This window comes from Pleurodeles waltl, chromosome 2_2 (assembly GCF_031143425.1).
Source record: "Pleurodeles waltl isolate 20211129_DDA chromosome 2_2, aPleWal1.hap1.20221129, whole genome shotgun sequence".
NCBI classification, from domain to species: Eukaryota; Metazoa; Chordata; class Amphibia; order Caudata; family Salamandridae; genus Pleurodeles; species Pleurodeles waltl.
Window position 1 is genome coordinate 142,270,871 of NC_090439.1, and position 23,730 is coordinate 142,294,600.

A 23,730-nucleotide genomic window follows, 5' to 3' on the forward strand; every position below is an offset into this window, starting at 1 on the left:
GCTCAAAATGAGCCCACAGCTGCCCTCCCATGCCCCCAGGGACCCCCCCTGCCACCCTTGCCCACCCCAGGAGGACACCCAAGGATGGAGGGACCCATCCCAGGGACATTCAGGTAAGTTCAGGTAAGTATAATTTTTTATTTTTTTAATATTTTTTGGGGGCATAGGGGGGCCTGATTTGTGCCCCCCTACATGCCTCAATGCCCAATGACCATGCCCAGGGGACATAAGTCCCCTGGGCATGGCCATTGGGCAAGGGGGCATGACTCCTGTCTTTACTAAGACAGGAGTCATGTAAATGGCGTCTGGGCGTCGTTAAAAATGGCGCAAATCGGGTGGAGGCGATTTTTTGGTGTCAACCTGACTTGCACCATTTTAAGACGCTCTAACGCCATTTTCCCCATCGGCGGCGCTGCCTGGTGTACGTGGTTTTTTTCCACGCACACCAGGCAGCGCCGGTCTGTTAGCGCCGGCTAACGCCATTCAATAAATACGGCGCCCGCATGGCGCTTCAGAATGGCGTTAGCCGGCGCAAAACTTATTGACGCTAAACTGCGTTAGCGCAGTTTAGCGTCAAAAAGTATAAATACGGGCCTTGGGATCTTCACGTATTCTTTCTCCAACCTCAAACATTCTACCAGGGATACATATCCTTGCTACATGATTGGACTATATATCTGTGTGCTGTGGTCACATTGTATTAGAAACAAAATGAGAGCGATGTTGCCTTGAGCCAAATGTACAAATTGGTGCTGTGGGTTTCCTTCTAGGAAAAGCACCTCAGTGAGGTCATAAGCTCAAGGCAAGATGCAAACCATAAACCTACAAACTGTCCCTAGGCTAACCATGGGTAGTTGATAGTTGACAACGTTCCTGGTCCATCTAGGAAAAAAAAGAGACAGTGGTCCAGATGTACAAAAATGCAATTTGCATTTCTTAAATAGGGACTTCACAGAAATTGCTATTTAAATAAATGCAAAATGCTATGTACTTAGAAACAGATTTCCTAATAGCGATAAGTAGGAATTGCTATTAGGAAATTGAAATTAAGAAATCCCATTGCATTTCAGTCAATGGGCCGGTTTTGCATTTCCTACATAGCAATTTTTCATCAGAAAATTGCTGTTTAGGAAATTCAAAACCAGGGATGGCAGGGGGCAAAATTCCCTCCTTGTTGCACCCAAAAATTGGGTTGCACATGTAGAGCACACATGCCTAAAGGGTATGTGTGTGCTATATTGCAATTAAAACAACACCTTGGGGTGCTTTTTTAAGATTGTAACTGTTTACCACCGACTTCAAGTCGGTGGTAGTTGCACCTCCTCAATGCCCAAGTCGCATTTAGGAATGTTTTGCACATCACAATAGTAATTGCAAATAAGAACGCATATTTGCGATTTCCTATTCTGGTAATCAAAAATTGTGATTTCTACAGTGTAGAAATCGCAATTTGTGATTTCTTAATGGCTTTTGTACTTAAGAAAAGACCGTTTTGCATTTCTTAATGTCCCAAAATACCGACTTGGACCATTATGAAATGCAAAAGGGCTTTGTACATCTGGCCCACTGGGCCTACAGCCTGCCCCTGTACTAAACATACTTGGTACAGCCAGGAGAAACAAAACAAGAGTGAGGTTGCCTTGAACCAAATGTTCAAAGAGGCAGTGCCAGCAAAAGCACCTCAGTAAGGGCATTGGAAAAAGGCAAATTGCAGTGAATGAATCAATAGACTGAACCTAATCTAATTTTGTGTCTATGTTAGCAAGGTTACTGGTCCGCAAAAAAGTATGCTTGTAACCTTACCCTATGCTAATTATGTTGAAAGAGTAGGGAATACATCTGGATTCCCAAAAAATATACCAAGATGCTTTTTGTGGGCTTCCCAGGAGGGCCACAGATGTTGTATACCTTTTAGTCACTGACTTACCTTAGTGGCACCTCTTTGCTGACAGCCAACAGACTTGCTTGCAGGGCAACATGTTTGTTCATGTCCTTCTTTGATATGCCTCAACACATCAATATTCATAACAGTACAATTTTCACCATGTAAAAAAAAATCATAATTAACAATAATTAATTTAACAATTAAATGCTAGTAGTCAACAGCTACCATTGTGTTCACACTAATAGTAGATGTTGTGTTTCATTTATCACTGCATTTATAGATAGCTATGTAAATGGAGATATATTTGAATGTGTTGTTGAGGTGACAAACACTTGGATTCACGGATTCTGAGATCCAACTGCAGACAATTATACTGAAGAGACAGAATTGTGACATGTTAAGTTACCATTTGCTCTCCAGGCAGGTCCCACATATTAAAACATTTGAGACCCCTCTAAAACCATTAGATGTGGCTTGTATGTCATGTCTATGTTTATGAGGCTATGACTGGTTAAGTTAAATAATTTAGGAAGGTTGCTTTGTAAATTGGTGAGAGAAGACAGGGTGGTCCCACCACTGGGTGCTGCCAATGATGACCTATTGGCCCAGCCAGTATGCAGCACCAAAGGGCAATAGATACTGAGTCACTGTGACCCCATGGGGGGAATAACAATTTGTCTATATTGAGTACTGTAAAAAAACGAACTTTTGGGCATACAAAATGTATTGAACATGCTAAATAAATTGAGCCACAAGAGCTCTCTCAAAAGACTGATCCCCGAGATTCCCCATACAGAGACATGGGTCAATGAGCCTAACCACTTAAGTTCTGTCCACTGAGAATAGTTTAAACTTCTCCATGGATTACCATAGGTACTGAATTATCAGGGAAAAATTAATTACAATGACCTTTGGCAATGTTTACACTAATTGAATTGTATGTCAGTATTTAAGTACTTATCTTTTACAAACTAAATTATCAGCTGGACAGTGCTATAATATTTGTGCTGTGTTTTCATTGTATTACTGTTTGAGTGCTCCATAAACAATTTACACATTGCCTCTAAATTAAGCCTGACTGCTCTGTGCCAAGCAACATAAGGGTAGGATAGGTTAATTTAGGGTCTGCTTGTTACTTCCTCTTGAGAAATATAGTGATTGCCCCACTTAGCCAGTAACCCAGTTCCACACACTAATCATCAGAGAAGCAAAGAAATAGAGCCCTTCACCTACAAAGAACTCATAATATTCATCTTTAAAGAATTCTTGAGGGAAGCTGTGTATAGACGTTAAAGATTCCTGAAGGTAAAGCCTTGTCTCTAGAAGAAGGGCTTCCAATATGGCTTGTAAAACCATGCATCAATGTTAATCAGTCATGTTAATAAGACAACAAAATAGGATGATACAGTTCAGCTAGAAAGTTTCTTGGCTCACTGCTTGAAACAGACATGGACACTCCTAATGTGCTTGAAACAGACATGGGCACTCCTAATGGACAAGGAAATCTCGACCAGTACCCATCCCAACATGACGGATCATATTCTGATCAATTAGTAGAAGAACGGGAAGAAGAAACAAGGCAATAGAGTGCAAGAGCAGAACCCAGAAGTGTCAGAAGGATATCTCACAAGAACGCACCTAATACAATGAAATCCATAGTCTCTACAATAAGGGGTTCAAACATTTTTCATCTCCTTCGTGGTGTATGCACTGAACCAGGACCAGGGTTAGACAAATGTGCACAAGAGGTATACACATGCAAAATGCTCCTCATATCAAGCTACACCTATTTCAGCTCCACTCAAGTATCACCTCATTTTTGGTCTAAATGGAAGAATCATGAAGTTTAGAAAAGCAACAATAGAAGGGAGTGTTTCCAGATTTTCTGACAGAGTTGCTAACTGCTTTCTTCCCTGTCATTCTCCTAGGGTCTACTTAATTACACTCAAAAGAGTTACTCTTTAGATATTTAGCACAAAAACCTAGTGGAAGGCAATCCTAGAGATCGAACACTTGCCCTGAAGAATACAAAACACTATACAATATCAAACACAATATTCAGGATCCAAAACTCAAAACCCATGTTCTAAGTATCACTCACCACAAACACATACAACAAACATCCTTTTGAGCTGGGGGTTCCCCATGACATTGATCACAACAAAAAGAATGTCCTTCCTCCTTTTCATTTATTATTTTTAATATTTAGATTGTGTTTTTATAGGTATGGGTTACAGTGCACTGTTCTCTAACTTCCAGAGCATAAAAAATAACTATTACAATAATGCTCCTTAGCCCCCAAAGAAAATCTATCAGAGCCTAGTTAATACATCCTTCAAATAAGGTCACAGAATACAGTACCAGATAAACACGGCAATACCTTCTTAACGTTTTATGACAGGAGCCATCTCACCATCATGGTCAAAAAAGTCATCTTTGACAGGTACACAAGCACCAGCTCTACTCTAGAGTGCATATTTTACTCAATCCATTCGTCAACAGGCACCCAGATGAGGTTGCCCCTCCTCTGAGTGCTCCTCCCCCTTTCCTCATATAGACCTTTTCCTACATTATACACAGCTAGGAAGCATGCTTGCCACTCCAAGAACGTGGGGGCCTCTGGCCAAATCCAACCAGCGTCAATAAACATACAAGCTGGGGCCATGGCCACAAAGAGTAAATCTATGCCTGCTTTTGAGAGGCCCTGTTCCTCCCCAGGCCAAAGATTACTACATGAGATGTAACCTGGATCTCACTTTTTAGAATCTGGCCCAAAAACACTACAGTTGCCCTGAAAAAAAACCTAATTAACTGAGGACATGACATGAACATAATCACTATGTCTGTCTCCTCAGCCCCACACCTATGGCATTTTGAATCCAGTCTCTTACCCCCTTTTGAATAATTTATTAGATATGTGGTATAAGTCAAAAAGTGCCCTAAAATGCTGACTTTTGAGGCCAGCATTCCAGAGTACCTCCTTCCACATCGAGAGAGAGCTCCAAAGTAATGCGCCCTTTTCCCTCAACCAAAAAGTTGTAACATGCAGGCCCTGTAATAATGCAAGAAGCTAGGTGCCTCCCGCCCTTTTCGAAATCTGGGGAAAATCATATACTTCATTGCTCTCCTTGACTTCCTAAATACCCAGATGAAGCCAAAACAAAGGTTTTCGAACTTAGGAACCGACTCTGATGGATTTCCAGAGGTATGGTTCTCAATAAATACCTTTGGAAGAACCATCAGCTTCAGAACATTACACCTCCCCACAATTGCTAAATGCAAATTATCAACTCTGTGTGAATCCTGCTGGATTCTGTTTATCAGTAGTGAAAACCTCTACCCCCATGTAGGTTACACCTTCTACCCAGCGTTTATCATTGTGGTAAAGGCCTTCAGACCCATCAGTTGGGTCTTACCCTTGCTGAGATGATATCCTGTAATCACACCAAATATGCCTGCTTCGTCTTCTATGGCCCTTAAAGCCCTGCCAGGGTCCAGTGTTACAATTGCTATATCATCTTCATATGCCAGGACCTTTTACTGTAGCTGATTAGTCTTCAATCTGGCAATAAATGCTTTGATGTATAGGGCAAAGAGTAGTGGCAAACAAGGGCATCCTTGCCTTGTTCCTCTTGTAATAGGAAATATCTCCGACCCCCTACAGCTGATCTGTATTCCCGCCTTAGGTGCACTAATAGATCTAATAAAGCCCTAGCCAAGTCTCTTCTACCTCAGTACCTCCCCATGATAACCCCAGGCAACTCAGTTGAAGGTCTTCTCAGTATCTAGCAAAACCAAACTAATAGGGGACTTAGGCCCGTATTTATACTCCGTTTGCGCCGAATTAGCGTCGTTTTTTTCGACGCAAATTCGGCGCAAAACTAACGCCATATTTATACTTTGGCGTTAGACGCGTCTAGCGCCAAAGTATGGGCAAAGAGCGTCATTTTTTAGCGTGAACGCCTTCCTTGCGTTAATGAGATGCAAGGAAGGCGTTCCCGTCTAAAAAAATTACGGCGACGCAAATGCGTCGTATTTATACTCCCGGGCAAAAATCACGCCCGGGAGGTGGCGGGTCATTTGCGCCACTTTTTAACGCCTGGGTCAGGGTAGGCGTTAAGGGGCCTGTGGGCTCAAAATGAGCCCACAGGTGCCCTCCCCTGCCCCCAGGGACCCCCCCTGCCACCCCTGCCCACCCCAGGAGGACACCCAAGGATGGAAGGACCCACCCCAGGGACATTCAGGTAAGTTCACGTAAGTATAATTTTTTTATTTTTCAATTTTTTTTGGGTGGCATAGGGGGGCCTTATTTGTGCCCCCCTACATGCCACTATGCCCAATGACCATGCCCAGGGGACATAAGTCCCCTGGGCATGGCCATTGGGCAAGGGGGCATGACTCCTGTCTTTACTAAGACAGGAGTCATTTAAATGGCGTCTGGGCGTCGAAAAAATGGCGCAAATCGGGTTAAGACGATTTTTTAGCGTCAACCCGACTTGCGCCATTTTAAGACGCCCTAGCGCCATTTTCCCCCTACGCCGGCGCTGCCTGGTCTACGTGGTTTTTTTCCACGCACACCAGGCTGCGCCGGTCTGCTTGCGCCGGCTAACGCCATTCCATAAATACGGCGCCCGCATGGCGCTTCGGAATGGCGTTAGACGGCGCTAAATTTTTTGACGCTAAACTGCGTTAGCGCAGTTTAGCGTCAAAAAGTATAAATATGGGCCTTAGTGACCTCGGCTATGTCTAAAAGGGTAATTACTCTGTGGACATGGTCAGCAGTATCGTGTCCTGGGATAAACCAATGTCGGCGAGGGGGGACTAGCATAACCATAACCTATTCCAGTCTAGTAGACAAAACTTTTACATAGACCTTCTCATCTGCATTAATCAATGAGATGGGTTGATATGACCCTGGGTTCAGAAGGGGATTGCCCTTTTTTTTTTTAAACTGCAAAGTTGGTATCTTCTCATGAGGGTGGTAAGAACCCCTCTACCTGGGCTGCGAGACAGATAAGAGACATAGGCCCTCATTCTGACCCTGGCGGTCAAAGACCGCCAGGGCGGAGGACCGCGGGAGCACCGCCGACAGGCCGGCGGTGCTCCAATGGGGATTCCGACCGCGGCGGTAAAGCCGCGGTCGGACCGGCACCACTGGCGGGCTCCCGCCAGTGTACCGCCGCCCCATTGAATCCTCCACGGCGGCGCAGCTTGCTGCACCGCCGCGGGGATTCCGACCCCCCCTACCGCCATTCAGATCCCGGCGGTCCGACCGCCGGGATCCGGATGGTGGTAGGGGGGGTCGCGGGGCCCCTGGGGGCCCCTGCAGTGCCCATGCCACTGGCATGGGCATTGCAGGGGCCCCCGTAAGAGGGCCCCTACATGTATTTCACTGTCTGCTGCGCAGACAGTGAAATACGCGACGGGTGCAACTGCACCCGTCGCACAGCTTCCACTCCGCCGGCTCGATTCCGAGCCGGCTTCATCGTGGAAGCCTCTTTCCCGCTGGGCTGGCGGGCGGTCTGAAGGCGACCGCCCGCCAGCCCAGCGGGAAAGTCAGAATTACCGCCGCGGTCTTTCGACCGCGGAACGGTAACCTGACGGCGGGACTTTGGCGGGCGGCCTCCGCCGCCCGCCAAGGTCAGAATGAGGGCCATAGCCTCCAAAGGTTCGGGGAGGAACAACCTATAAAATTCCAGAGGTATTTTATCAGGCCCTGGTGCCGTCCCCTGGCCAAGGAACCTATGGTCAAAATTATCTCTTCACGACCAATTGACTTTTCAAGAACGGTCCTCTCTTTATTGTTCAACTGGCCCCCATTAATGTACTGTAAATACTTAGGGACAGATTTACAAGGCCCTAGTGCCTCCTTGTGCCACACTAGCATCATTTCTGCTGTGTTAATGTAGATTGAGTGAATTTACACAGCGCCATATTTACAAAGCGGTGCAATGCAATCATTGCGCCACTTTGCTGACCCCTTGCCCTTCATTATGCCTGCATCAGGCAAAGTGTATTCCAGGGGGTGTTCCGGCATTAGGAGGCCCACAAAAAGTGCACAGTGAAATCTACAAGATTTCACTGCACCAATTTTGGGGTCTTTTTTAACGCCTATTAACCTATGAGCCCCCTTGCACTTTGCTACACTAGCGTCAAACTTTTTGACACTAGTGTAGCAAAGCGCTGCAATAGCACAAAAAATTCTGACGCTATTGGCCTAATGACCTTCATGGTACACAGTATACACGTCGTTGTTAGGTGGGGCGGGGTGACCCAAGCAGTGAAATCTTGTAGATTTCACTGCACCATTTTTTTGGGCCTCCCTTGCAAACATTATTCCTGTCAAAGGTATGATGTGGGCAGAGGTTTATGAACTGGTGCAATGGTGACATCGCTCCAGTTTGTAAATACGGCTCGGTGAGGGAAACTGTTTTGTGCCACCGTAGTTAAAAGAAAAAAATGAGGCTACTGTAAAATATAAGACCACAACGATCAAGCTTGTGGGCACAGTTCCTCCGTTTATTCGATATCGCCTCAGCCATCCAGCTCACCATCTTCAACCGTCACCTCGCGTCCCCGTCATTCTATATCTCGAATGACGGCGATCGCGTCCGGTGATCGCGTGTGCTAATACATCACACATCTCCCTTTTATACAACAAACAAATTGATACAGAAATAGTGTTCCCACATAACCATGACATCAATTCATCAATTAAATGAGTAGAAACAGAAACTACGTACACACCAAACATATGCACTAAACATTATCAAGCCTACCTATCCGCTAAATATAAGTTTAATACATGTTATCACACAACACCATAAACACCACCTTTGTCAAATGAGAACATAGGCCCTCATTCTGACCTTGGCGGGCGGCGGAGGCCGCCCGCCAAAGTCCCGCCGTCAGGTTACCGTTCCGCGGTCGAAAGACCGCGGCGGTAATTCTGACTTTCCCGCTGGGCTGGCGGGCGGTCGCCTTCAGACCGCCAGCCAGCCCAGCGGGAAAGAGGCTTCCACGAGGAAGCCGGCTCGGAATCGAGCCGGCGGAGTGGAAGCTGTGCGACGGGTGCAGTTGCACCCGTCGCGTATTTCACTGTCTGCGCAGCAGACAGTGAAATACTTGTAGGGGCCCTCTTACGGGGGCCCCTGCAATGCCCATGCCAGTGGCATGGGCACTGCAGGGGCCCCCAGGGGCCCCGCGACCCCCCCTACCGCCATCCGGATCTCGGCGGTCCGACCGCCGGGATCTGGATGGCGGTAGGGGGGGGTCGGAATCCCCGCGGCGGTGCAGCAAGCTGCGCCGCCTCGGAGGATTCAATGGGGCCGCGGTACACTGGCGGGAGCCCGCCAGTGGTGCCGGTCCGACCGCGGCTTTACCGCCGCAGTCGGAATCCCCATTGGAGCACCGCCGGCCTGTCGGCGGTGCTCCCGCGGTCCTCCGCCCTGGCGGTCAAAGACCGCCAGGGTCAGAATGACCACCATAGTCTTTAAGATGTCCAGGACTTATTTTCCTTCTGCTGCTTCTCCTTATTCAATCAAATTCATCAGTGTCATGTCGACCCTTATTTTGTGTTTGTGACCAATCATTGTCTCTGATACCCCTGGACCTTTCAGTACTTTCACACGTTTCCACCACCCCTTTCAGCCGAACCACTCTGTTCATGTTCCATATCTTTCCATCTGAAGTTTTTACAGCATTTTTGAATAGTTTAATCACATGAAGAGGTCTAGTGAACTTTGACCCCTCTAGACATCTAACTGGCGCCTTCACCTTCACCACATCACCCACAGCTATATTAATTTTACATACTTTCTTTCTTGTATCAAACTCTTGCTTTCTTTTATGTATGAGCCTTTCTTCTCAATCTCTCCACTCTGTGTGAACCAAATTCTATCCATTTTTTATCCACTCCATCCATCCAGGAGACAACTTGGTATTGGGTATCCTTTTCTTAAACAGTTCAAAAGGGGATCTGCCAGTAGTTGAATGTGGAGAGAACCGATAGGCTGTAATCCTTTTCAAGAGTTCTGCTCGCCAATTCAGAGCGTGCACCTTTGCAAGTTGAATGCTTTCCTTTATGTACTTGTTGAATCTTTCAACTGCACCATTAGTTTCAGGATGATATACTGCTGACCTCTTATGAGATATGCCACAATTACTCATAAATTTCTCAAAAACTTTCGAACAAAATTGTGGACCATTATCTGACAATAATGACTTTGGAAAACCCTCTTTCCTAAAAATGTCTTCTAAGAAAGTCATCACACTAGAAGAGGAAACCTCATGCACATTTTTGACTTCCACCCACCTGGAATACAAATCTATTAATACAATTAGATATGGCATAGAATTTTCACCCGGTAAAGGACCAACAATATGTATTGCTACCTCATCCCAGGGCTTGCGTGGTAAACTTCTACAATACATAGGTGCATTACGAGTTTTTAGTATTTTGTCACTCCGTGCACATTGTATACACTCTCTAACCGCACGCTCCACTTCTACATCCATACCTGGCCACCAAAAATTTGCTCGTAAATTTTCTTTTGTCTTAACTATCCCAAGATGACCTTCATGGGCCTGATTCATTATCCTGAATCTTAATACTTTTGGTGGAATCAATCTTGTTCCCCTCAACAATATACCTTTATCCACCGCCAATTCATCTCTCATCAACCACCAAACTTTCCCTAGAACCTCAAATTTACTAGTCTCTAAAGCCTCACACACTCCACTCAACTCTACATCTTCTTTCAACGCCTCTTTCCATTCTTGTTCAGTTATTATTCCACATGTAATTTCAGACACATCACAACAAACTTCACACACCAATTCCTCCTGAAAATTTATATCTTTTTGTTCCTCATCCTTCCTGTTTTCTTCCACTAATCTTGAAAGCCAATCAGCACTAACATTCAACGCGCCTGGTAAATACTCTACTTTAAATTAAAAATCCTGTAGCCCGATGATCCATCTTCTCATTCTTGCAGAAATGCAATTAAGACCTTTACTACCAAACACTTCTACTAAAGGTTTGTGATCAGACAAGACCACAAACTCCGTGCCCCACACAAAATGTCTAAATTTATTCAGTGCCCAATATATGGCCAGTGACTCTCTTTCAATTACAGAGTAATTCTTCTCTGTTCCGCTCAACGATTTGGACGCGCAAGCAATCATTCTTCTCTTACCTCCATCATCTTGCATTAGAACTGCACCCAAACCTTTTGCACTGGCATCAGTGACAATGGCAGTTGACCTACCCGGTTTAAAAGCTTGTAAGCAGGGAGCATCTTCTAGTTCTTCTTTAATTCTTTCAAACTAATCTTCACACATGGAATCCCACTTGAACTCACTTCCTTTCTTTAGTAACTCTCGCATGTTCACCGTTTTCTCCGACAAGTTCCTAATGTACCTCCCATAGTATTTTACCATTCCTAAAAACGAACTCACTTCTTCCTTAGTTCGAGGAGAAACTAACCTCTTAATAGTCAAAACCAAATCTGGTTTGGGTCTTACCCCATACCCTGTAATCAAATGTCCCAGGTACTCAACTTCTGTAAAAGCAAATCGATATTTCTTTTTCTTCAAGGTAAGACCAGCACGACTTAGACATCCCAAAACCAACCTTACTCGTTCCCAATGTTCTACCGCCGTGTTAGCGTAAATTAACACATCATCTTGGTAGCACTTCACACCTTTGACCTCCTTCAATATTTTATACATAATGCGTTGGAACACAGAGGCCGCAGACACAAGCCCAAAAGGCATTCTTTTGAACTTAAACGCACCAAAAGGTGTTATAAATGTAGTCAATTCTTGTGAACTCTCTTCCAACTCTACCTGATGATATGCCGATTTCAGATCTAAAGTGGAGAAGTACTTTGCTCCGCCAACCATAGATACTATCTCTTCGATATTTGGAAGGGGAAATTTATCCACCCCTACCTCTCTATTTAGAGCCCTAAGGTCCACACAAAGCCTGATATCTCCATCCCCCTGCTTTGCCACAACTATGGGAGCCAACCATTCAGTTGCCTCCACTTCCTCAATTATGCCCATCAACTGTAATCTTTTAAGTTCAGTTTCCACCGGTTCTTGTAAAGCCAACGGTATTCTTCTCATTTTCGCTACCATCGGAACAGCACCTTCCTTTAACCTAATTTTATGTCTATAGCCTTTTAGACATCCCAAATTGTCTGAAAATACTTCTGGAAATTCATTAATCAACTCACTGTCAACACCATCCACACTCTGAATTTGTACCTGCGGTTGTGCATTAGGATTCAAAATGACACCTAAAAGCTTTTGGTGTGTCCAACTTAAGAGATTGTCACCTTGATTGGACACATAAACTTTCCCCAACAGATGTCTACCTTTCAACTCAATATGACCTTCAAAATACCCTAGCATTTTTATAGGCTGTCCACCATAACCTCCTAGAGATACATCCATCTTCTTTAACTTTCTAAATTTCTGAATTAACTTGTCAAAACTTGTTTTTGAAATTATCGTCAATTGTGAACAAGAGTCAAAACGCATTAGTAGATCCACTCCATCCACTCTCACCACCTCACTTGGATGCTCTCCACACTTAACCTGAGCATCAACTTGGAACACTACTTCCTGAGATACTTCCTTGACCTCTTTCATCATATTCTCATTATGGTATTTTTTTTTATACTACGGCAACATTTGTAGAAGTGACCTCTCTTCCCGCACCCATTACATAGAACATTCAATGCTGGGCAATTGCTCGCATTGGCTTTGTGGCCACTCTTACCAAAACAATAGCATTCTCCTTTGAATTTTACTATATCTTCCTTTTTCTTTTCACTTCCACTTCCTTTGCTCTTCACTTCGCATACTATCTCCTCTACCTTTGTACATTCTCCACTCATTAACATGTTTCCACTTAATTCCTTAACACACCTAAGCATGTGTTCTACTCTTTTTGCCACCATAATCACTTCTTCCAAAGGTGGTTCATCTTTCAACCACAGCTCTTCCCTAATTTTATCCCTACAGCACTTTAATACGAACTGATCTTGGATTCTCTCATCCACCAATGCCCCAAATTTACATGACGCCGCCAACTTTCTCAAACTAGATACAAAATCCTCCACTTTTCCTTTTCCTTGTTCCCTTTTTCCAAAATAATATCGTTTCATTATCGTACTCACCCTTGTAGATAATGTTTGTCTAACTTCATAACACACGCTTCATATTCATTCAAATTCCTACTTTCTTCAGTAGATAAATCAGGCAAATTTTCTAAAACCTCCTGTCCCTCACCCCCCAGACAGTGTAACAATAAAGCGTGTTTTCTTTCTGCACTCAGTGTCGGTCCACACACTCTAGCATAGTGGATAAATATCTTTTTCCACTTGCTCCAAGGATATATCGGATCACCTGGACTGGTAAAAAAAAATGGAGGTGGTGTTACGTTCTGCATTATTCTGATAAACTTGACATAAATACAGAACAACACCCTGAATGTCAAATCCTCAACTGCACCAATGTGTAACTGATTCAGTGAATCACCCCTCCTTCAATGTCCTTGTCACTGTGCCTTTCTTTGTAACATAAGTGTATTTCTTGCTTCACTGTTTTGTCTGGGTGTGCCTGTCACCGTATGTTCCACACGACAGGCAAACAAAAATTGTACTCTTGTATAAGGTGTGCCTGTCACCGTTCCAATGCAGTTCACAATTATAGTTTTACAAACGTAGCAAGGTAAAACTTCCCTTTAAGTAGTTCCAATAACAATCCCTTTAAGGACACCGATGCTGTTGGACACGCCTCCAAACCGACGTTATTCACGCAGCTTCGCTCTCCTCACCGCTCGTTGCTTCTTAGAAGATTAACATGCTGGTTCGGAGAAACTGCATGCTTCCAATGCGGTCCGACTTTAATATCCTGCCAAAACGGATTGCGCAGAGGCTACACCCTCTTTTACCAGTGCTCAAACGATCGCCAGACAGCGCGTCAAACAGAGCCTTCCAAATGGTGAGTACGACTGGTGACCCACAAATATCCAGATGTTGAGGCGACAATCCCATCCTTGTCGCCAGATGTAAAATATAAGACCACAACGATCAAGCTTGTGGGCACAGTTCCTCAGTTTATTCGATATCGCCTCAGCCATCCAGCTCACCATCTTCAACCGTCACCTCGCGTCCCCGTCATTCTATATCTCGAATGACGGCGATCGCGTGCGGTGATCGCGTGTGCTAATACATCACAGCTACAGTGTTGCAAGGGGCTTGTGAATGAGCCCTTAAGGAGCATATTTATACTCTTTTTGCACCGAATTAGCGTAATTTTTTCGACTCTAATTCAGTGCAAAACTAACTCCATATTTATACTTTGGCGCTAGCCCCATCTAGTGCCAAATTTATGGAGTTAAAGTCATTTTTGGGATGTGGATACCTACTTTGCCTTAATGAGATGCAAGGTAGGCGTTCCCGTGCAAAAAATGACTCTATGGCCTTAATACCATATTTATACTCCCGTGCAAAAATGCCGCACAGGAGGGAGGAGGAGTAAATAAAATAGAGCAAAGCTTGCTTTGTCCCATTTTTTAACGCCTGGGTCAGGTCAGGCATTAGGGGACCTGTGGGCCTATTTCCATTGTGGAACACCATGGAATTAGCCCACAGGTGCCCTCCCCAGTACCCAGGGACAACCCCTCCCACACTAGAGGGACAGCGGAGGATGGAGACCCCATCCCAGGTAACTACAGGTATGTACAGGTAAGTATTTTATTGTATTTTTCAAAGGGCAATAGGGGGCCCTGAAATGGGCCCCCATACATGGCACTGGGTGAAATGGCCATACCCAGGAGATCCTGGCCCCCTGTGCTGGCCATTGGGGTGGTGAGACAGGAGTCATGTGGTATGGAGGGTTTTGCATCAGAAAATGATGCTAGGCTGGTTAGAGTCATTGTATTTGCCTCTAACCAGCCTAATGTCATTTTTTGGTGCAAAACCCCCTTCTCCTATATATAAAACTTAGGGGCATATTTATACTCCATTTGCACTGAATTTGTGTCATTTTTTTAAATGCAAATTCAGCACAAAACTAACTCCATATTTATAGTTTGAGGTTAGACTCGTCTCACCCCAAAATATCAGAGTTCGTACCATTTTTTAGATGTGTGAACCTATCTTGCGACAATAAGATGCAAGGTAGGAGTTCCCATCTAAAAACAGATGCTGACCCCATAGCCCCATATTTATCCTCCCATGCTAAAATTACGTGTAGACCCATTTCCATGGTTAAACACAATGGGGTGGGTCCACATGTGCCCTCCTCAAGCCCCAGGAACACTCCCACCCACACCAGAAGGACACCCGAGGATGGGGGACCCCATCCCAGGTAAGTAGGGAAAGTACGGCAAAGTATTTCTGTTTTTTAATTAAAGTGCCATCAGGGCCCAACAATGTCCTTGTCCCCTGTGCTGGCCACTGAGGTGGTGGCCATGACTCCTGTCTTTAATAAGACAGGAGTCATGTGGTAAGGATAGTTTTGCATCAGAAAATGATGCTGGGCAGGTTAGAGGTATTTTTCTGCCTCTAACCAGCCTAACATCATTTTTTGGTGCAAAGACCCCTTCTTCCATACCACCACCCACACCCGGCTAATTTCATTTTTTTATTATTCTAGCCCACTCGTTGCGCTGGGTTGTGGCTTTCCATAAATCTGGTGCTACACTTTGTGACGCAAAACTGCGTTTGGCAGCTTTGCATCGTAAAGTATAAATATGGTAAAAAGGGGCATATTTATACTTCATTTGCGCTGAATTTGTATCATTTTTTAACGCAAATGCAGCACAAAACTATCTCCACAACTATATTTTGATGTTAGATTTGTCTAATCCAAAATATTGGAGTTTTCACCATTTTTTAGATGTGTGAACCTACCCTGTGTCAATAAGAGGCAAGGTAGGCGTTCCTATCTAAAAAATGATGCTGACCCCATAGCCCCATATTCATCCCCCCATGCTAAAAGGACGCACGGGTGGGAGGAGGGGCTAAAAAATGATGTGTGGGTCATTCAAGGCTTTAGGGACCTGTGGACCCATTTCCATGTTTGAATACCATGGAATGGGTCCACAGGAGCCTTCCTCAAGCCCCAGGATCACCCCCACCCACACCAGGACACCCGAAGATGGGGGACCCATCTCAGGTAAGTAGGGTAAGTATAGGTAAGTATTTTTGTTTTAAATTAAAGAGCCATAGGGGGCCCAGCTTGGGGCCCCTGCATGGCACTGGGTGCAGTGGTCATGCCAAGGGCACACCGGCCCCCTGTACTGGCCATTGGGGTGGTGAGCATGACTCCTGTCTTTTCCAAGACATGAGTCATGTAGTATGGAGGGTTTTGCATCAGAAAATGACTCTAGGTAGGTTAGATGCATTTATTTTGTTGCCTCTAACCAGCCTAACATCATTTTTTTGGTGCAAAACCCCTTCTCCCATAAGGCTCCACCACCCCCACCCGGCAAACGTAATTTATTTTTCTACGTTAGCCACCCATTGCACCGGCTTGTGGCATTCCATGAATTTGGAACCCGGCTGGCGCTCTCGAATGACGCAAGCCGGCGCTATAATGTTTTACGCAAAACTGAATTTGCGCTGTTTTGCATCAAAAAGTATAAATATGGGCCTAAGGGAAATATTTATAGTCCATTTGTGCTGAATTTGCGTATTTTTTTTTAATGCAAATTCAGCACAAACTAACTCCATATTTATATTTTTTCGTTAAACCCGTCTAACATCAAAATATTGGAGTTTGCACCATTTTTTAGATGCCTGAACCTACCTTGCATCAATGAGATGCAAGGTAGGTGTTCCCATCTAAAAAATTATGCTGACCCCATATCCCCATATTTATCGCCCCATGCTAAGATGATGCACGGGTGGGAGGAGGGGCTAAATAATGGATCAAAGCTTGGTTTGCACCATTATTTAATTCCTGGGTCACCCTTGGCATTAGGGACTTGTGGAACCATTTACATGGTTGAGAACTGTGGAATGGGACCACAGGTGTCCTCCTCAAGCCCCAGGAACAACCCCACCCACTTCAGAAAGACACCAGAGGATGGGGGACCCCATCTCAGGTAAGTAGGGCAAGTATAGGTAAGTATTTTATTTTTTAATTAAAGTGCCATTGGGTGCCCAACTTAGGGCCCCTGCATGGCACTGGGTGCAGTGGCCATGCCCAGGTGACACTGGTCCCCTGTGCTGGCCATTGGGGTAGTAAGAATGACTCCTGTCTTTTCTAAGACAGGAGTCAAGAGGTATTGAGGGTTTTGCATTGGAAAATAACGCTAGGCAGGTTAGAGGCATTTCTTTTGCCTCTAACCAGCCTAACATCATTTTGTGGTGCAAAAACCCCTTCTCCCATACCACCACCCCCACCCTGCTAACGTATTTTGTTTTTTACACTAGCCCACCCATTGTGCAGGCTTGTGGAATTCCATAAATTAGGCATCTGGCTGTCACTCTGGAATTACGCAAGCTGGTGCTATACTTTTTGACGCAAAACTGCAGTTGGGCAGTTTTGCGTCAAAAAGTATAAATACGGGCCTAAGGGCCTCATTTACAAGGCCTTTGCACCACCGTTGAATCATTTTTTTATGCAACAGTGGCGCAAGCAGTGCTTTATACTGCTCTAGATTTCCAAACTGATGCATTGGACCCAATGCCTCAATTTGCAAAGCCTTGTGTCACATTGTACATATGCATGGTGTAATGTATGCAAGGAAGGTGTTCCCTCTGGAAAACCCATTCAGAACTGACGCAGTGAACTTTACAACATTTCACTGCTTTTGTATTTTAACACATGGTCAGAGCAGGCTCTAAACTAATGTGGGGCTTTTCTCTATGGGAGCCTTCTTTGCATTGCTGTGGAAACATTATTTTATTGACACTAGTCAAACAATGCGTCAGTTTAGAGCGACAGATGCATCAAAATTTCTGATGCATCTGTGAAAATGTGTGCCATGGAGCTCTGTATTTTAATTCAGGCTTAACTAAAGAGACAATGTGTAAAGCATTTCTACAACACAACACACAGTAACACAGTGAAAATACAACTAAAAGCCTCCGCACCAGGTAAGAAAAATAGATTATGATTTTATAAATAGATTAGTACCAAAACAACAAAGGTCCCATAAGTTGAATTGAATTTGAGATATATATTTTTAGAGAATAAAAGTGTCTGTAGCGCTTAGAAGCAATCAGCTCCAATAGGGCTTATCTGGAGGCACTGGACTGTGGCAAGGTCAAGAGTACAGGCCAATTACGATGGAGCATGTCCCATACACAGGAGCCATACCGGCCTACTGACCAGTACTTTCATTCTGGTTGCAACAGTGAGATGCAGGTTGCAGACGAGCGCTGTGTCAGTGTCACTCTCGTAGTCGAGGTGATGTGTTGATTTTCTTCATGCAGTGGTGGCAATGCATCGGTTCAGAAGATAATGCATCAAGCTGAGAACCATTTCTCCATGCAGTCGAGGGGCTGCATCAGTCTTCCCGCACAGCAACGGCAATGATGGGGCGGCTCCAATGCGTTGGTTCTTTAGGTGAAGCACTGGTCCTGAGTGCCATGCCCTGTGCCTGTTCCCGCAATAGCGACCATGCAACAGTTCTGCTTCCAGCAGACAGGCAATGCATTGGATCGAATAGAGCAAGTACCTGGGTCTACTTTCAAGGGGCCAGCACAGGACCAGGTAGTGAGACTTTGATAAACCCGAGTCTAAAACAACAGGATGCAAGCTGACAAGCCCTTGGAGATCACTCTGGGTTCCAGGCAGAGTCCAACTCTCCCTCAGCAGGGTCAGAAAGCATCAGGCAGCAGGGTAGTATATCAGAAAATAAGTTCTTCCAGAGTAGCAGACCAGCAGTGTGACAGTCCTTTTAGAAGCATAGCAGTCCTTCTGACAGAGGTTCTTTAGAGGACCAGAAGTATGTGATTTGTTGGGGTTAAAGACCTAGGGGCATATTTAGGAGCCCATTGTGCCATATATTGCTACAGTAGCGTCTTTTTTACGCTAATGTGGCGATATAATAACATATTTACAAAGTGGCACAATGCATGCATTGTACCACTTTGTAACCACTTGTACCACATAATCCCTGCACCAGGCCTAATGTATGTAAGCAGGGCATTCCCCTATTAGGGGGGCCACAAAAGTGGAGCTAAGAAATCTAAAATATTTCTTTGCCGTTTATTTTGGCATATGTGATGCCTGCTCAGGGCAGGCATTAAAAGGGGGCACACCATTGAGTACAATGGGCCTGTATGTAATGTTTAGGGTTAGCGTCAACATTTTGGCACCAACCCTGAACAGTACATCAATAGCGTAAGAAATGTTGGTGCTATTGTCTCCTACCCTTCACCATGGTGTGCCGAATTTTTAATACAGCACACACATGCTGGCAGTAGGAGGGAGCGAAGGGGTGCAAGAAGATTGGCACTGCACTAGGTGCCTACTTTTCTTAAATCTGCCCCCTAGCACTCATACTCAGTTGTGCCTTTGAAGTTGGGGTGAGTTCAAAGAATGGTCTTTGAAGTGCACAGAGGTGCTTTCTTCCTAGCCCTGGCTCCAGACTCATTTTGGGGAGGGGGAGCAGCTCTTTGTGTTGGGACAGCAAGACACTGCCCTTTTAGGTGTAAGTGTCAGCTCTTCCCACCCATCCTGCCCAGAATGAGTCATCAATATGCAGAGGGACACACTCAGACATACCTAGCATTCCAATGTGTGTGACTGTCTAGATGAAATGCACAAATTCAAGCTGTCACCTACCCCAGATGTGTACTGGAGTCCGGGTACAGGTATGCAAAGCTTTAAGAACAGATAAATGCCAACTTTCTAAGAGTGGTATTTTGAAAATAGCGATGTTAAATCCAAATTCGCCAGCAAAGAGGATTTATCATTACCATTCCAATGAGCTGAAACACAACGGAGCTACTCCTTCTCAATCAGGAACTAGAGGTTAAAAACTGTAAAAAGGGAATTTTCAATGTGAACCTATTAGTGGAGTAGGCCTCACAGTGGTGAGAATGAATTTGGGTGTCTTTCACTACAAGGATATGCAAGACCGATATGCAAGACCTAAAAGTACATGACCTACCTTTTACTTACACTATATACTGCCATACGGGCTACCTAGGGATTACCTTAGGGCTGACCTTTATGTAATGAATGGGGAGGTTAAGGCTTGGCAAGAGGTTTTAAAGGGCAAGTCAGCATCGCAGAGAAACTGCACGCACAGGCCCTGGAGTGGCAGGCCAGAGACATGTTTAAAGGACTACTTGTGTCACTGGCACAATCAGTGCTGCAGGCCCACTAACAGCATTTCATTTACAGGCCATGGGAACAGGTAGTGCTCTCTATTAGGGATTTACAGATAAATTACCACATTTTAGGGGAGAAGCAAATACATTTTAGTTCTGGTTCTCAGTGGTAAAGTGCTCAGAGTCCTAAGGCCATCAAAAAGAGTCAGCAAAAAGAGGAGATAAACTGGCAAAATGTTTGGGGAAGACCATCCTAAGGCTGACAGATCTATTATCAGGGTGTCAGGTAGAATTTCTACCCTGTAGGAGGCATATTTGACTCAGCCTCCTCAATTGGGACAAAACTCCTACCTGCCCCTAGTGGGGATGAAGTACACTTGAGTCTCATCTGGGGAGAGGGTATGGCTCAATGTCAGGATAAGCCACACTCTCTGTTTGTTACTTATGGCTCTATTTTGAAATGACTGGCATTTAGAGGGCATTGTGTTCCACTGTTGAGAAGATTGGGGGTGTGTACCCCTATTCATCCCCTTGGGGTAGAAAGTCTATTGGGCCGTGGGTGGGGGAGAGCAGTGGTCCATTCCCAGGGGGGCTGTCTTTCCCTTCCCTACAAAGATACTGCATAAATGTAGTCTCTGGTGCCTAGTGAGCTTTCTAGCCCGTGGTGGCAAATTGGTGTAATTGCCCTAATCCACCCATAAAATAGAGCAGGAAGACTCTCTGTGCCTTTTTGGGGTGGGGGCATGGACATTCCCATGCTGGGCAGCCACTACCCCTATGTTATTTACCCTGGTGTCTAGTTGGCTTTCTGTTCCCTAAGTAGCAGATTGGGGGCAATAATCCCCATCTTCCCTCCAGGTGGGGTAGAAAGATGTCACCACATTTTTAGAGGTGGGGTATAGTCATGACCATGTTGGGAAGTCCCCACTCCATATTGATTTTTTATTTACTTTACCCTGGGGTCTAGTGCACCTCTGCCTCTCCGGAAGGTAGATGGGGGTAATCAGCACCATCTGCTTCCCAGGGGGGCAGAAATACTGTGTGTCCTCTTGTTGGAGGTGGGAGCATGGGCATGCCAATTGTGGGAGCCCAAACCTGTGTTTTATTTTAGTTTTTCAAAAATAATATTCCTTGCTTTCCGGTGGGATTTCTGCTTCCCCCTTAGGGGAGCAAATTGAGACAATCACCCGATCTTCATTGCAGGGGTGGCAGAAAGACTGTTACCTTATTTTTTTAGGGGTGGGGACAAGACCATGCCCACAGTGGGCAGCCCCAGCCCTAAATTCATTTTTTAAATGATCCCTAGTGTCTAGTGGTTTTCGGCCCCCGGGAGGGAAGATCGGTGGAAATCACCCCATCAACAATCTGGTAGGGACAGAGAGACTGTTGCCGTTTTCATTTATGGGTGGGTGCATTGCCATGTCCAGAGTGAGCAGCCCCTACCCTTCTATTTATTTTGTTCAGTTGATCCTGGGGTCTAATGGGCTTTCTGCCTCCCTGAGAGGGGGACAGATGGGGGAATTACCCACATCTGCCCCCCAGAGGGTAGAAATACTGTCTGACCTCTTGTTGTACAGAGTGTTGTACCCATAGTGGGGCAGCCCCCACCCCTACATATTTATTTTGTTTAATAACCAGGTGTCAAGTGTGGTTTATGCCCCCCATCAATCCCCGGGAAGAGCAGAAAGACTGAAATTTAAATGTTGCCCTGGGGAGCACAATTCCTTGCCTAAGGTGCAATTCCACCCTATCCCATGTGTCCAGTGGGTGTTTCCCTGCTTAGGGATCGCTCTATTGTGGCAATCCCCAAGCAGTTATCCACTGAGCAGATTTACCATTGGAAAGGAAACATCTCCCCTTTCTAGCAATACTACCCCAAGAAACGCATTGCTCGGAGTGTTGACATTTGCCTCCGAGCACTGGTTCAGTTAAAGTAAAAGAAACCAGTGATATCATATGACATCAGAGGAACCTTTATATACCTCTACAGTGTTGGCTGATGAGTGTCAGCCATTAGCCTATGCCTGCACTCAAAGGATTACAAAGCAATCACAGAAATAGTGGGCTGCTGACCCCAGCAGTCCAACATCCCAGTGATGGTAGCAATTACTAATGGGTTGCAAACTGCAACCTACCTCATTAATAATTATAAGGTAGGTTGATTTTCAATACAGTAGGAATTGCTATTTCAATCTTGTACATTTCTGTATGTTATTCATTTTCATTTTTGAAATGCAATTCAGTGTAAATTACAAATACGAAATCACAATCCCTATTTTCTGTACATTTGGCCCTACATTCTTACCTTGTTACTTTCTACTTAAACTTGCTGATGATGCTCCATTATTTGTATATGCGGTGTCAATGCTCTCTCCATGCATTGGGCTAACCTCATCATAGACTAAGGGACATATTTATGAGCCTGTAGCGCCACGTTGCGCCACATTTGCGGTGTTTATTTTGACACAAATGTGGCGTTAAGGTGGCATTTACCATGCACCATATTTACTAAGTGGCGCAATGCTTTCATTGTAACACTTTGTAATCCCTTGCGCCACATTATGCCTGCACCATGCATAATGTACGCAAGGGGGCGTTCTGGCGCTGAGAGGGCCGTAAAATGGTGCTAAGGAATCAATGAGATTCCTTTGCTCCTTTTTTATTGCCAATTTTTTTAAGGCCTGCTAAGTGCATGCATTAAAAAGTGGCTCTGAATGATTACAAGGTGCCTCTGGATGCTCTACAGGATTAGCATAATAATTTTTTACGCTAGTCCTGCAAAGCGATGGACTGGTACAAAAAATGATGACGCTAGTCAAACTAACTACTGCCATGGTGCGCCGTATAATAAATGCTGCACTACCATGGTAGAATTAGGAGGGTGCTAAGGGGCGCAAGAAAAGTAGCGCTGCACTAGGTATAAATATGCCCCTAAAGGACTTCAGGCTGAGCCTGTAAATTATGTAAGACTCATGAGCATTCACACATTTTATATGTGTGAAAGCTTTTCCACCGCTCTGAGACTGAAGTATTTATAATATTAATAATTTGTTATGAATCAACTTCACATGCTCTCCCAACTTATATAGGATTGAAGTCTGCGTTGTAGCTTTATGACACAGCTACCACTTCTGTACAGAGAGTTCTCTATATAGAACACAACCTTTCAAACTTTGAAATGGTCAGATGTGTGTTAATGACACAAGTCCTTTTTTTCATCATGATTAAATAACAATTGATTTGGAGAGGAAAATTGTGGGGGAGCGGTAAAATATGAACTTCCTTTGCCCTTCACCATTGTCCTCCTTTTGTAGTGTATGTTTGGCCTTCTTTCTAGTAGTTAATTAGAATTTGGATTATCATACTTGGGCCTACATTTATATTTTTGTTGCGCAGAATCTGCATTATTTTTTTTTACGCAAATTTGGCACAAACCTAACTCCATATTTATACTAACTGCAACAGTTTCCATGGTGTGCATGCTCTGAGGACTCCCTGTCTTCATCCTGCACCAGAAGGACCGAAGAAATCTCC